The following is a 13,073-nucleotide window of genomic DNA, read 5'->3' as shown; positions in this document are numbered from 1 at the left end:
GAAGTTTTCGAACGGAGTTTTCGAAGTAGGCGTTGCAGGCAAGTATTCCCCAGCCAACAGTGCAAGTGGGCAAATTACCGGAACAACCACCATTTGGAGGTTCGCATACATTGCGAATTCCGTCAGACCGCCCTTTGTTAATTTCTATATTCTCAGAAAGAATGGGTAAATCATGACGCGCTGGTGTTGAGAGAAGCATGTGTCATGCTGCCCACGTGTAACCACTGTGTTGCAGTGAAGCATGTCTTTTCTGCAGGTGCACACTGCAGCTGACCATGAGACCGCCTTTTATTTAGTTTTTTTTTCTTGCGCTGGCAGCAGTGAGGCTGTGATGCTTCACTTGTCATTCATTAGTAGGGGTGTGCGAATATTCGAAATTTCGAATATTTTTTTAATAGTGTTTGCTATTCGATTCGATTCGCACTGGAATATTACTATTCGAACTATTCGAACTTCCCAAAAACAAATACAGTCACCGTCCGACTGAAAGTGACCCCTTCAGATTTTTAATATGCTTCACCTCGTTACACTATTGTATTGCGGCAAAGCTGCCTTTTAAGCTCCGTTACAGTCGAATTTTGCCAAGAGACAGTCCACGTCAGATCAGAAGTAGCCCCTAGATTTTCAATATGCTTCACCTCATCACACCCCGGTATTGCGGCAAAGCTGCCTTTCAAATTCTGTTGCGGTCGCAAATGTATTAACTCATAAAAACGCTGGTTCCAACATGGAGATGAAAGATGTGGCAGAGGTGGGGGCTCAATTAATGCTGTTTTAGACCTGAAATTTCGGCAGGAAGTCCGAAAAATCGAAAGCCGAAGCTTTTTAGCATCCAAAATTTCAGATGTTCTTATATATCGACGTCTACGAGGCAGATTTGGGACTCCGGACTTGAAGGGAGCACACCCTTGTCCGCCACATCAGTTGGGCTTCCACAGAAGTTGAAAGAGGAGGAGAGGCTGAGGAAATGGCATTTTTGCCTATCGCGTGTAAAGTGTTGTTGGCAACACTTTGGTTGCACCAAATCATGTACATAAATAGAATTCGGCCTCTACATTGCCTCATTCTTGATAAGACCACCATGAAACACCACCCCACCATTGCTTCATCAAGATAGCAAAAACAAACACTTTCACGTTGCTATCTCATAAGAATACGCTTAGGAATCCTCTCTCTTTTTTCTGCAATTTCGCTTCGAAGTATTTGAAAAATATTCTAGAAATATTCGAGAAATATTAGAAAAATATTCTATTCGATTTGCACTCACACTTCAATATTCGAATTCGCTTCGCACCCAAAATTTTGCTATTCGCACAGCTCTACTCATTAGTATCGCTACAATGCATTGCCTTGTGGCTCCTAAGGGCCATAGTTTCTGCGGATTTGCGGCTAAATCGGGATCGGGGAATTGGCACATAGCACCCAAAGTATTCGAAGTAACCGGGCTGGTACTGACCGTTGTTTCAAATTATCCACTCAAATTTATATTGCAAAATACGGAGCCAAGGAAATCCTTCTAATTATGCAGGATTTCGAAATAGCAGAGTTCGAATTAATGAGGTTTTATTGTATTACCCTCACATCGATTAATAATTTTTTAAGTTTAAAAACTTGTTATACCAGCTTATATGCTCTAAGTATAGTAAATTTTAAAACGTAACATATTTTACAGGTTATCGCTTGCATTCTACCGAAAGTCAAATCCTGGTACAGTAAAATCTCGTTAATTCGACCCCCGTTAATTCGGAATTTCGGTTAATTCGGACGCGGCGTCTGGTCCCGTCCAAAATGTGCATTGTTCTATGGCTGAGAACTCTCATTCATTCGGACAGATTCGACCGCGCTTCGGTTAATTCGAACTCCCGACCGAGGTCGGGTCGAGACGGGGAAGCAGCAGCGGATACCGCCACGGCCGCGGTTCGGATATAATTCGGATTCGCAGCCGAAATCGACGGCGCATCTGAACAACTTCGAGATCGGATCATGGCCTCCGAGATTTAAAACGAGGTAATGAGATGGAATTATGGCCTCCGAGATTTAAAACGAGGTAACGAGATCGGATTATGGCCTCCGAGATTTAAAACGAGCTTTGCATCTCGGAGGGACATACACAATGAAAGGCAGTGCATCGCTACTGTCATCAGCAACAGGCAACATGGCGACGGTCCGTCCGCGTTATGAACGCGATCTGCCAGCCACGAGTGGTGGATGATAAGAATAGCATAGAATATGGCATAAGGCATCGTTCCGCGATAGCACCCCTGGTGTTCCGCAACGTGCGCGGTGAAGCGTTGTGCAGGCCTGGCGTTCCGGACTTTCCGCACGCCTTTCTACGTACGAGCCGTGCAACATTTTCAACACTGACGAGACAGCGCTGTTCTTTAAGGCTCTGCCTGACAAGACGATCGTGTTTAAGGGGGACCCGTGCGTCGGCGGGAAATGGAGTAAAGAGCGGGTGACGGTTCTTCCGGCTACGAACATGACCGGCACAGAGTAGCTGCCGCTGCTGGTGATCGGAAAGGCTGCGAAGCCAAGATGTTTTAAGAACATTAAGCAGCTGCCTGTCGACTACCGCTTTAATAGAAAGGCTTGGATGACGGCCGAAATATTTCAAGCCTGGCTGCGTCAGCTAGACCGCCGCTTTGCGGCACAGTGTGTGCGGACAGCCACCTTCAGGAACTTAGCAAAATTGTGATTTCCTTGCACGTTGCCTCCGTGAAGCAAACCGCGATCACCGACTTCTTTAAGAAATAAAAGTCTGGTGGTGGCAGAAACATTTTTCTAGTGTTTTGATCGTACTCGCGATAATTCGAACCCTCGGTTAATTCGGACATTCTCTCTGGTCCCGTGAAGTCTGAATTAACGGGGTTTTACTGTAATACTCAAAGTTGCTTCCACTTCCCTTTGAACGAAAAAGAATGACATATGCATATGCCTTGTGTCAATTTTAAAAATATTGCGCTGGTTTGTTGGGTCATGACAAATACCGTATAAACGCGTGTAAGGGCCGCACTTTTTTTTTTCAGGAAATGAGGGCCAATTTTCAGGGTGCGGCCCATACACGCGACATTTTTTTTTTTTTTTTAAGTAAAAACGCAGCAATTAGCGAATGTAGAGCGTTTATTGCAGTATACGACATTTCTTGCGACATACGTGCTCAATCGTCGTAACTCGCCGAGTCCTCAAACTTGGAGTCCGAGATGAGATGGTGTGCTGCGAAGCGCCGTCACCCCACAAGCAGTCATCTTCCGTGCCATCCAAGCTGTTAGATATCCCGGCGACTTCAAAACTTCGGGACACAATGTCTGTCGACACCGAGCTCCACGCAGATAGGATCCACCCAAGTACAGTCGCTAAGGCTAGTCCCTTCACACGCAGCATGTCCGTTGTGAGTGCAAGACCATCATTCCGCACTTCAGTCACATAGCGGAGCAAGTCCAAATCGGGAAACTTGCACTGCTCTCCTCGGAAAGCGCGCTTAGTGCTGTTGGTGTTTCGCAAGGCTTCTTTTTGAGCACACCAACATCGAACAGACTTCTCGTCAACGTCGAATTTTCTGCCGGCGGCACGTTTCCCATGCTCGAGAGCATACTCGATCAACTTCAACTTATAGCCAGCAGTGTAGCTATTCAGGTACTTTCCCATCTTGCCAAAACGTGAACGCCGTGTAGAAAACAAGCTAGCACGAAGGTCATCGAACAGTGCAGAAAACTACAGCAAATGGCTGGCTGAACTGCACCAACCGAACAACGCGAACGCCATGCCAAAGTTGGTGATGCTAACGCCGATATGGATAGCACCGATAGTGCGTTTGTATACACTATTTTATTTTCGATTCATGGGCGCCGCCATCTTGGGCTGATAAGCGATTGTTTTGTCGGTTTTCTACGTCGTAATATGAAATCATCATTGCCATGAAACGTTGAATGTACCGGCCCAAGTGTTTTCGTGGGTGGCAGTTCACCGTAGCGCTGTTTGTTTATTTGATACGGATACAAAACTGCAACGTTATCAGTCCAAGATGGCGGCGCTTGAGCGCGTCCGGAAAATGGTGTAAAGAGATGTGAAAAGCTAAAGATAAAATCCTGCTTTAACCTTTAGTTGGCGGGTCTATGAATACTAATAAAAAAGTTAAAATTTTTAGCCCACTTCACGAACATTTCAACACGAATAAAATCCAAAAATATATATATTTATATATATTTATATATATATATATACAGTAGAACCCCGCTGATACGTTTTTGAAGGGACTGTAGGAAATAAACGTAAGAGACGGGAAACGTAAGAGCCGAAAAACAGGAAAAACGGCAAAATATTTAGTGGTACAGAATTTTATTTCAATTCTTACGAGCAGCACGGAAATTGGCGCGCTCAGCTGCGATTAGTCGATGGATAGAAACGCGGAGCTTAGGACGGCCTTATCCACAGAAATGGTAATCAACGTATGTGATTTTTTTAACACCAAGAGCTGTAGGCATGAAAGAACTAAGCACACGCAATCACGACCGGCGCGGCGAGTCGGACCGCGAACCGCACGCACGACCATGCGAGCTCCAACCAGCTCGAACTCCTCCCGTTCTCCGACAAATAACAATGATGATGAGTCTACGCTAACGCGATGGCAGAAGTGAATGCCAATCTCGAAGGCCTTGCTTTCGCAAGCAATTACGTCATACACGCCATGTTTGTGCAATGCAAATCTCAGAGGCTATGCTTTTGTCAATAGTAAATGCCAATCTCGAAGGCCTTGCTTTCGCGAGCAGTTACGTCATAGACGCCATCTTTGCAATTTGAATCTCGAAGGCCATGCTTTTGTTTGCATCAATTGAAAGATTCTGTTGCTTGCGCCTCTCATGCGGCTAATATTACGGTCAAACGAGGCCAAGCTGCGTGAAAATGCACCATGGCCGCTCTCTTTGGTAGCCACTCGGTCGGCTCCGAGCGCACTTCGCGACGTATCATACGGGAACAGTCCGACAGTTAAGACGTAACAGCGGGGTTCCCAATACATTGTATCCTATGGGAGCTATGCCGGGACCGGTGGAAAACGACGTAACAGCCGGGAAAACGCAGCAGTGAGGAACATAACAGCGGGGTTCTACTGTATATATATATATATATATTAGAGCTGTGCGAATAGCAAAATTTTGGGTGCGAAGCGAATTCGAATAATAAAGAATGAGTGCGAATCGAATCGAATAATTTCGAATAATTTTCGAATATTTCTCAAACATTTTTCGAATAATTCGAAGTGAAATTACAGAAAAAGTTGCAGAGAATCCCTAAGTATGTTCTTGTGAGATAGCAACATGAAAGTGTTTCTTTTCGCTAGGTTGGTGAAGCGCTGGCGGGGTCATATTTCATAGTTGTCTTTCTTATCAAGAATGAGGCAATGTAGAGGCCGAATTGTATTTATGTACATGATTTGGTGCAACCAAAGTGTGGTCTACAACACTTTACACGTGATAGGCAGGGATGCCATTTCCTCAGCCTCTCCTCCTCTCAAGTTCTGTGGAAGCCCAACTGATGTGGCAGACAAGGATGTGCTCCCTGTAGAGGTCGCTACTATTGTGCTAATAGGTGGCGCCCCCTCCTTGATGTACGTGACGTACGGAGTAGAATAAAGTTAGTTGTTGTTTGGGTTCAGTGGCGACCGGTTGTCTCACTGCGGGCTTGACAGGCGCTCATGCCATGACTGCGTCGTATTCTCGAGTGAACCGATAACACTACACTCCCTTGAAGTCCGGAGTTCCAAATCTGCCTCGTAGACGTCAATATATAAGAACGTCTGAAATTTTAGATGCTAAAAAGCTTCGGATTCCGATTTTTCGGACTTCCTGCGCAAATTTCAGGTCCAAAACAGCCGTAATTGAGCCCCCAGCTCTGCCACATCTTTGATCTCCATATTGGAACCAGCGTTTTCTTGAGTTAACACATTTGCAACCGTAGCGGAGCTTGAAAGGCAGCTTTGCCGCAATACGGGGGTGTGATGAGGTGAAGCATATTGAAAATTTAGGGACCACTTCCAATCAGACGTTGACTGTCTCTTGCCTAAGTTCGACCGTAACGGAGCTTGAAAGGCAGCTTTACAAAAATACGGAGGTGTGATGAAGTGAAGCATACTGAAAATCTAGGGACCACTTCCAACCGGACTTTGTCTCTTGGCTAAGTTCGACCGTAACGGAGTTTGAAAGGCAGCTTTGCCGCAATACGAGAGTGTAATGAGGTGAAGCATATTGAAAATCTGAAGGGGTCACTTTCAACCAGACGTTGACTGCATTTGTCTTTGGGAAGTTCGAATAGTAAAATTTCAGTGCGAATCGAATCGAATAGCAAACACTATTCGAAAAATATTCGAAATTTCGAATATTCGCACACCCCTAATATATATATATATATATATATATACTCTGGTGACGATGATGATGGTTGCGTTTCCTTGCGCCATCTATCGACTACGCCTAGAAGCTTACGCGCGCGCGCATTTTGAATACGTATTGGTTGAGGAAAGTGTGGGTGCGGCCCTTACACGGATTTTTTTTTTTTAGAATATGCTCTTCAAAAAAACGGGGTGCGGCCCTTACACGCGTTTATACGGTATGCTCATTTTTCTTTATAATATGTGATATAAACTATTCGAATTCGCTTTGAAATTCACTTCGACCAAATCACTATTCGCTTTGGACCTAAAATTTACTATTCGCACAAGCCTAGGAAAAACCTATTTAATCGTGCCATATATACCTAACGATGGGATATCTGGTGTCTAGCTGCGGACATCCTCGCTAGATGTCTTCATCGGTATTGCTGCTCAGGCTCAGCTCGTCGCCGCTGCTTGGGTCATTCTGTTCGGCGTATGCGACAACTTGAAGTTTGAACGCAGCATCGTACGCTGTTAAGCGTTTTTTCTTTTCCGTCGCACGTGGTTGGGCTCTAGGCAGTCGTCAAAATGAACGGTGGCACAAAGGATCAATGGCACCGGCGAGAAAAGCAACGAGATCTCCCAGATAGCGCTGCGTGATGAAGCCACAGGACAGCTATTGCCATCTGGCGGCTCCCGCAACGTGCGCCATACGCGAGACGCGACAACGCTGCCGTTTGCTGGCGATATTTTTTTTTTTCAAAATTTGGACTGACAAATTGGGGGGAGCGGCCCTTACATGAGCGCAGCCTTTAGTCAAGTGTATGCGGTAATTGTTTTAGACAAGTGTGAGATAATGTCTACCCTTGAGCACTTGTTTGTGGGCTAGTAAGTGTGTCACTTCAGGTGGACTCGGGAAAGTTGTTTGGCAGAACAACTTGTCCACTGTACATGCAAACAAACACACAAGGACACTATTTCATGGTGCTGCACACATTTTCTGATAGTGCAGTGTTTACAGTACAGTGCAGTACAAGAATTGGGTTCAGCAAGACACCTATTGGTGATTGGTCACACGCAGCTGAGGTAATCGGGGCATCTACTGTAACATCCCGAACAAGAGCCCCCCTCCCTTTTTTGGTAGATTTGAAATATGTGCCCTGTTCACCCCCCTTCCATTTTCACTGTTTCATTCACTGTTTGTATTCACCTGAAGAGGGCGAATAAGAACATTGAATGCATGCGTATTAAATAAAGCATTTCATTAGAAGCACAGGCATGCATTCTTTACTCTTAGCGGCTCCTCCGCTGCCATCTTAAAATTTGATCGGCAACCGAGCAAGGCCCCCCCCCCCACCTTTCCACTTCTTGTCGGATTATCCTTCACCGTTGGGGGGGAGCACTTGCTCGGGATTTTACGATATACTGTCAACCCTTTTACAGTTATTCAACTGTAGTAACATCATATTCCATAAGCAAAAGACTTGAGTGGAGCACTCGGCTGTACTAGTCTGCAGCACGAAGGGTTTACCAAAGAAGCAAACGTAAAACTTTTGAATAGCCCATACAAGAGCCAGTGCTTCTCTCTAGAGATTTGAGTACTGGGCTTCACATGGCAGCAGTTTACGGCTGGCATAGTTCACCATGCGTAGCACGTCGTCGTGTCACTCAACAAAAAGTTATCCGTTAGCAAAATAAGGGGCTCTTGCAAGTGTTCAGGTGTTAGGACAGTAACTTTGGCATACTGTGTGTTGTGAAACTTGGTTCATCTTTCCTCGTATCTTTTGAGGAGGTTAATATGATGTGAGCTCATTCGCGACACCGGGTCTATTAGATAATTGTAGTTGCATTTCTCAACGACTCTCAAGGCACCTTTCTCTGTTAGGATGAGCTTTTTCCTGTCCATTGGGAGGAGCAGCAGCACTTTATCGCATGCAGACAGCGTTGAACTCTTGTCTTTCTGTCATAGTACTTTTGTGAAGCCTTTGCCATCTTGAGATCTTCATGAGCTACCTTGCAGGTGTTGTGTAATCTCTCTTATAGCTCTACGACATATCTGTACGTATTCTTGGTCTCAGCATTAACCCTTTGAGGGTCGAATTTTTTCGCGAAATCCAGTCCAAAAATGTGTAATTTTTTTATTGCTGAAATAAATTCTTCAGATGATTCTATTTAAGAAAAAAATTGTCTAAAATTTTTTTTCGTGACCGTAAAGTGACAAAAAAATCAGTTTTGTTGCTACATACATATGGTTTATTCGTAGTAAAATCAAGCAGAATCCTAAAAAAAAGAAGCTTCACAGTTTTTTTATGAATAAAAATTATGCATTGTATTAAACATAGCTCACAAACATACAAAAATAAGCGTACCAGACTACGTTTCCGGTTAAAAACGCTCGTGCTCAAACACTAAAAACTTTTCAGCGTGTGATAGTCTTTGAAGCATGGCTCCCCGCGCACGCGTTTCAGATGTCGCTCCTTGATCGTCATCGGAATCTGAACTCGTCAAAACTCCTCGTCTGACGAACTGAAATCCAATGAATCAGATTCTGATCGGCAATTGGGGAATAGTCCGCATCGGAAGAATCGCTGCTCGACTCACCGGCAGCAGCGCACCGACGCGCGCTTCCATAGCGTGAGCGAACTGCGTTAGTGAGCGCACGGAAGAAAACTCTATGGTTCTGCGCCCGTCCGGAAAGCAAAACGAGTGAAAAAGCTACAGTAATACTTCGTCTTATCGCCAACAACACGTAGTTAGTTTTTCCGAGAACCCAAAACAGGAAACGCAATCACGGCGGCGGCGTTTGTGTAATTTAGCGCCGCGCGGAAACAGATGTAATCGCGCGCCGGGGTGCAATAAATGAGAGAGTAACAAGCGGTCACCCTTTGAGAGATTAGAAACCAAACAGCCATCCGCTCTGCGGGCGCAAGAACTTAGAAGCGAAAACCACCCGAAGGACGAAACCGAAACGAGCCGGACCGCGTGCGCGTGTTCTGATGCGAGACTACAAGCTGCCGCGCCTCTTTGGAAAGAAAACAAAAAAAGACGGAGAGACATTGGCGCATTAAAAAAATTACACGAATTCCCGAAGCGTGGCAGCACATTTCAAGCAAGAGAAAAGGGAGAAGGCGCGCGTTTGAAACCAAACCGCGCCGCGGGCGCTCTCGGTTGCGCAAGCGATAGCCGGCGCGCGGCGCGCCATTTTGCGAAGCATAAAAAAAGCAACAACGGAGAGACATCGGCGCATGAAAAAAATTCCACGTATTCCCGAAGCGTGGCAGCACATGCCAAGCAAGAGAAATCATCGAAAAAGGCGCGCACTTTAAAGCAGCTGCACCGCGAACGCGCTCGGATGGGCCAGCGATAGGCGGCGCGCCGTTTTGGGAAGCGAAAAAAAAATACAACGGAGAGACATCGGCGCATGAAAAAAATTCCACATATTCCCGAAGTGTTGAAGCACAGGCCAAACAAGAGAAATGATCGAAAAAGGCGCGCGTTTTAAAAATAAACGCTATGCCATACATGTACGACGAAAACCCTTTGGTACCAGGAAGCTTCTGCCGTACATGTACGGCGAAAACCCTGAAGGGGTTAAAGTCACCTGTTTGCAGTTCCTTGTGAAGTGACATACAGTAAACCATCATTAGAACGAAAATGAAAACCCTCGTTAGAATCCTTGCTAGAATGAAAAGGGATTGGTGCTCCGTGCTTGCAAAAGCAAGGTCATTTGTATTGGCTCCCTCCATTGCCCCTGTTCTTAGTAGTTTATTCTTAGGCAAACTTGACAGTGCTCTTAATGGCACTCTTAGTCATTAAGAACCTCCTTGATACGTGTCCGAAAAAAACACGAAAAGTAAACGTGCGGTCCAGGAAAACGTATGATTCGAATCCAGCAAAAATTGAGGCTGACAAGCTCATATTGACGTGTATGGGCAAAAAACGTGTATTTCTCAAAAAACACTGAGACTCGTTGATTTTTGAACTTCTGGCAGCTCGCTGGCAGCCAGAGGTTAGCCAGCTAGTTCCAATCCTGACAGGAAACAATGTCGTGGTCACGTGTGTTGAAATCCCGAGACAACGTGAAGCTTGCAAAATCCAACGCTGGGTCAACCAGCGTAAATGTAAAGAAACACTACCGCCATGGTAGCAGACAAAACTTGGCGCCTCATGCGTGCCGGTTCTTTGTGCATTGCCACTTGGAAGTATGGGGCTAGGTTTGCCCAGGAGTGGAAGTGATATTCTCGAGCATACGCATTTGGGATACGATCATGTACATTCGCAAAGTCACGTGCGACTTGCCTCGTCTGTGAAGAAAACTGCCGCGCCATTAACGGCTTAACAAGCTCAACTCTGTGCAGTGCATGTAACAATTGCAGTACAACATGATGCGAAATCTCGCGAAAGTGATACAGTTAAACCTGGATATAACGAAATTGACAAATTCCTGAAAAACTTCATTATAAAGAGGATTTCGTTATATGGAGGTTCGGCACGAAAATTCGAAAAAAGAAAAACTTAAGTAAGCAAAAAAGTAACTGACGGCAGAACTCACCCAAAACATTTATTTCGCGGTAAAAAACTGCGTGATTTTGCTCTGTGTTCGTTCATAATGGACGGCAGCACTGACTGTTCATACGACATCAACGAACACAATGCTGCTTCGTCATCATCCAGCGAGCCCGCGGCACGGCGCAAAAGGTCGATGGCGTCCAGCACCTCCTTCGGGGAGGGCAAAGCACGTGCCGAGTCGTCCTCCAAATGTCCGTTGTCGTCACTGCGGTCTCGCACAGTTTCTGCCAGAGCCTCATCCGTCATCTCCTCAGTTGTGACAGCGCAGTTGTCCGCATATAAAAAATCACAAATCTGCACATCGTCCGGGGCTCCTCCATTCATGCGCAGCGAAATCCAAGCTTCGGCGAGATCGGGCGGACATGAAGCCTCCTCCTCTCCGGCGTCGATTTCCTCAGCCTGAACCTCTTTTGAGATTCGGGCCTTGCGGAGGCAATTCGCAACAATTTCAGCGCTTGTTTCTCGCCAGGACGCTTCAAGCATCTCAATTGCTTGCACAATGTCCACCTTCGTATCTCGCTGCAGACGAATGTTCAGGAGCAGTTTTTGGATTAGTCGCAGACGGTATGAGCACTTGACACTGTTAATAATACCTTTATCAAGGGGCTGAATGAGCGATGTACAGTTTGCGGGTAAAAACTCCAGATCAATGTTGGAGAGCTCGAGCCCTTCTATGTGATGAGCAGTGCAATTGTCTATCAACAGACAAATCTTGCGTCCTTGCCTCTTGACGTCATTGTTGAAATCAGTCAGCCACTCACTAAATATGTTGCGCGTCATCCAGGCTTTCGTGTTCGCTGCATATTTTACGGGCATCCTGTGGGTTCCTTTGAGACACCTAGGTCGGGCGCTTTTGCCGATGACCAGTGGAACTCGCTTGTCGCTTCCATCTGCATTTGTGCACAGTAGCACAGTCAAACGACGTTTGCTCTGCTTAACACCGTGGCAGACGTCGCCTTTAAGTGTAAGGGTACGGTTCGGAAGCAACTTGTAGAAAAGCGCCGTTTCGTCAGCGTTGTACACATCCGACGCTTCATAGCGCTTCAAAATACCCGGTAGTTTGTGTTGGATCCACGAGTCGGCGCCATCTCTATCCACAGAGGAGGACTCACCTCTGATGACTTTGCTGACGATCCCGTACCTGCGTTTAAGACCTTCAAGCCACCCATTACTGCCTTTTAAATTATCGCAGCCCAGGATGCAAGCATAATCCCTTGCCTTTTGTTGCAAAACAGCGCCGCTGATGGGTACGTTTCGTGCCCGCATGTCCATAAACCATGTGAACACAGCTTTGTTGACGTCGGCGTATGTTGACGACTTCAACTTCTTCTTTTTGCTGTCCGTGCCACGCTCCACAGCGCTGCGAATCGCATCTTTTGCGTTTAAAATCTTCGACAAAGAGCCAGCTGCGATTTGGCAGCTACATCCTTCTTTTTTTTGGCCTCCAGAAACGGCGATCAAGAGGGCCATTTTGTCCTCAAGAGTCAGTATCTTGCGTTTCTTCGTCGAAGCACTCATCTTTGGATTGTCACAACGGGTACTGGATGCGTGGCCCCGTGTCGGTTCGCACAAGCGCGAGGCGTAAGAAACGAAGAGAGAGCAACACGATGGCGTCGTACCAAAGAAAACAAACAAAGACACGGAGAATGCAGAAAGCCACAGCGCCAACAGCACTGCCGGCGCTGCTTGCAGCTCCCCCTTTTTCTTTTTCTTTTTCTTTTTAAGTAGTGTCACCTAGTGTCAGGTTAGCGAAGTGCAGAGACTTGCACAGTAACCAAAGAGTGGCGCTGCCAGCGCGCTGAAAAAAAAAACTCGTTTTTTTTTTTCTTTCTCTCTTCAGCAAAAAGGAGGGTGCCGGCTTGGCGGGCTAGGTCAGCTGCAGCAAGTGTCGAGATCACATTTGAGGGGAGGAGGAAGGGTCGCGCCCGCGGCGGCAGGTTCGCCGGGTCGAGAGATGCAGGCCCGCCTCGCGCACGCTCGCACACACGCACACGTACGCTCGCTCTCTCCTCGCAGTCGCCGTGCCTTCGAGCGCGCCAAGCACGCCGCTGCCGCTTCGCATTCCGTCACGGCGGAGAAGGTGCTTCAGGTTGCTGCTCGCGCAAAAATGACAAAATTTGGGCCAAAATCTTTAGGTCGT

General features: G+C 46.4%; 1 protein-coding gene across 1 annotated transcript in view; it reads left to right on the top strand.

The window, feature by feature from the left end:
• The window catches only part of LOC119406058 (myb-related protein B), a 167,586-nt gene that overhangs the window by 106,320 nt on the left and 48,193 nt on the right, over window positions 1-13,073 (top strand). The window lies entirely within an intron of this gene.

The sequence above is a fragment of the Rhipicephalus sanguineus genome, chromosome 9, assembly GCF_013339695.2.
Source record: "Rhipicephalus sanguineus isolate Rsan-2018 chromosome 9, BIME_Rsan_1.4, whole genome shotgun sequence".
Classification (NCBI taxonomy): Eukaryota; Metazoa; Arthropoda; class Arachnida; order Ixodida; family Ixodidae; genus Rhipicephalus; species Rhipicephalus sanguineus.
The sequence above is the reverse complement of the archived record's forward strand: the minus strand, read 5'-3'. Positions and strand labels throughout refer to the sequence as shown.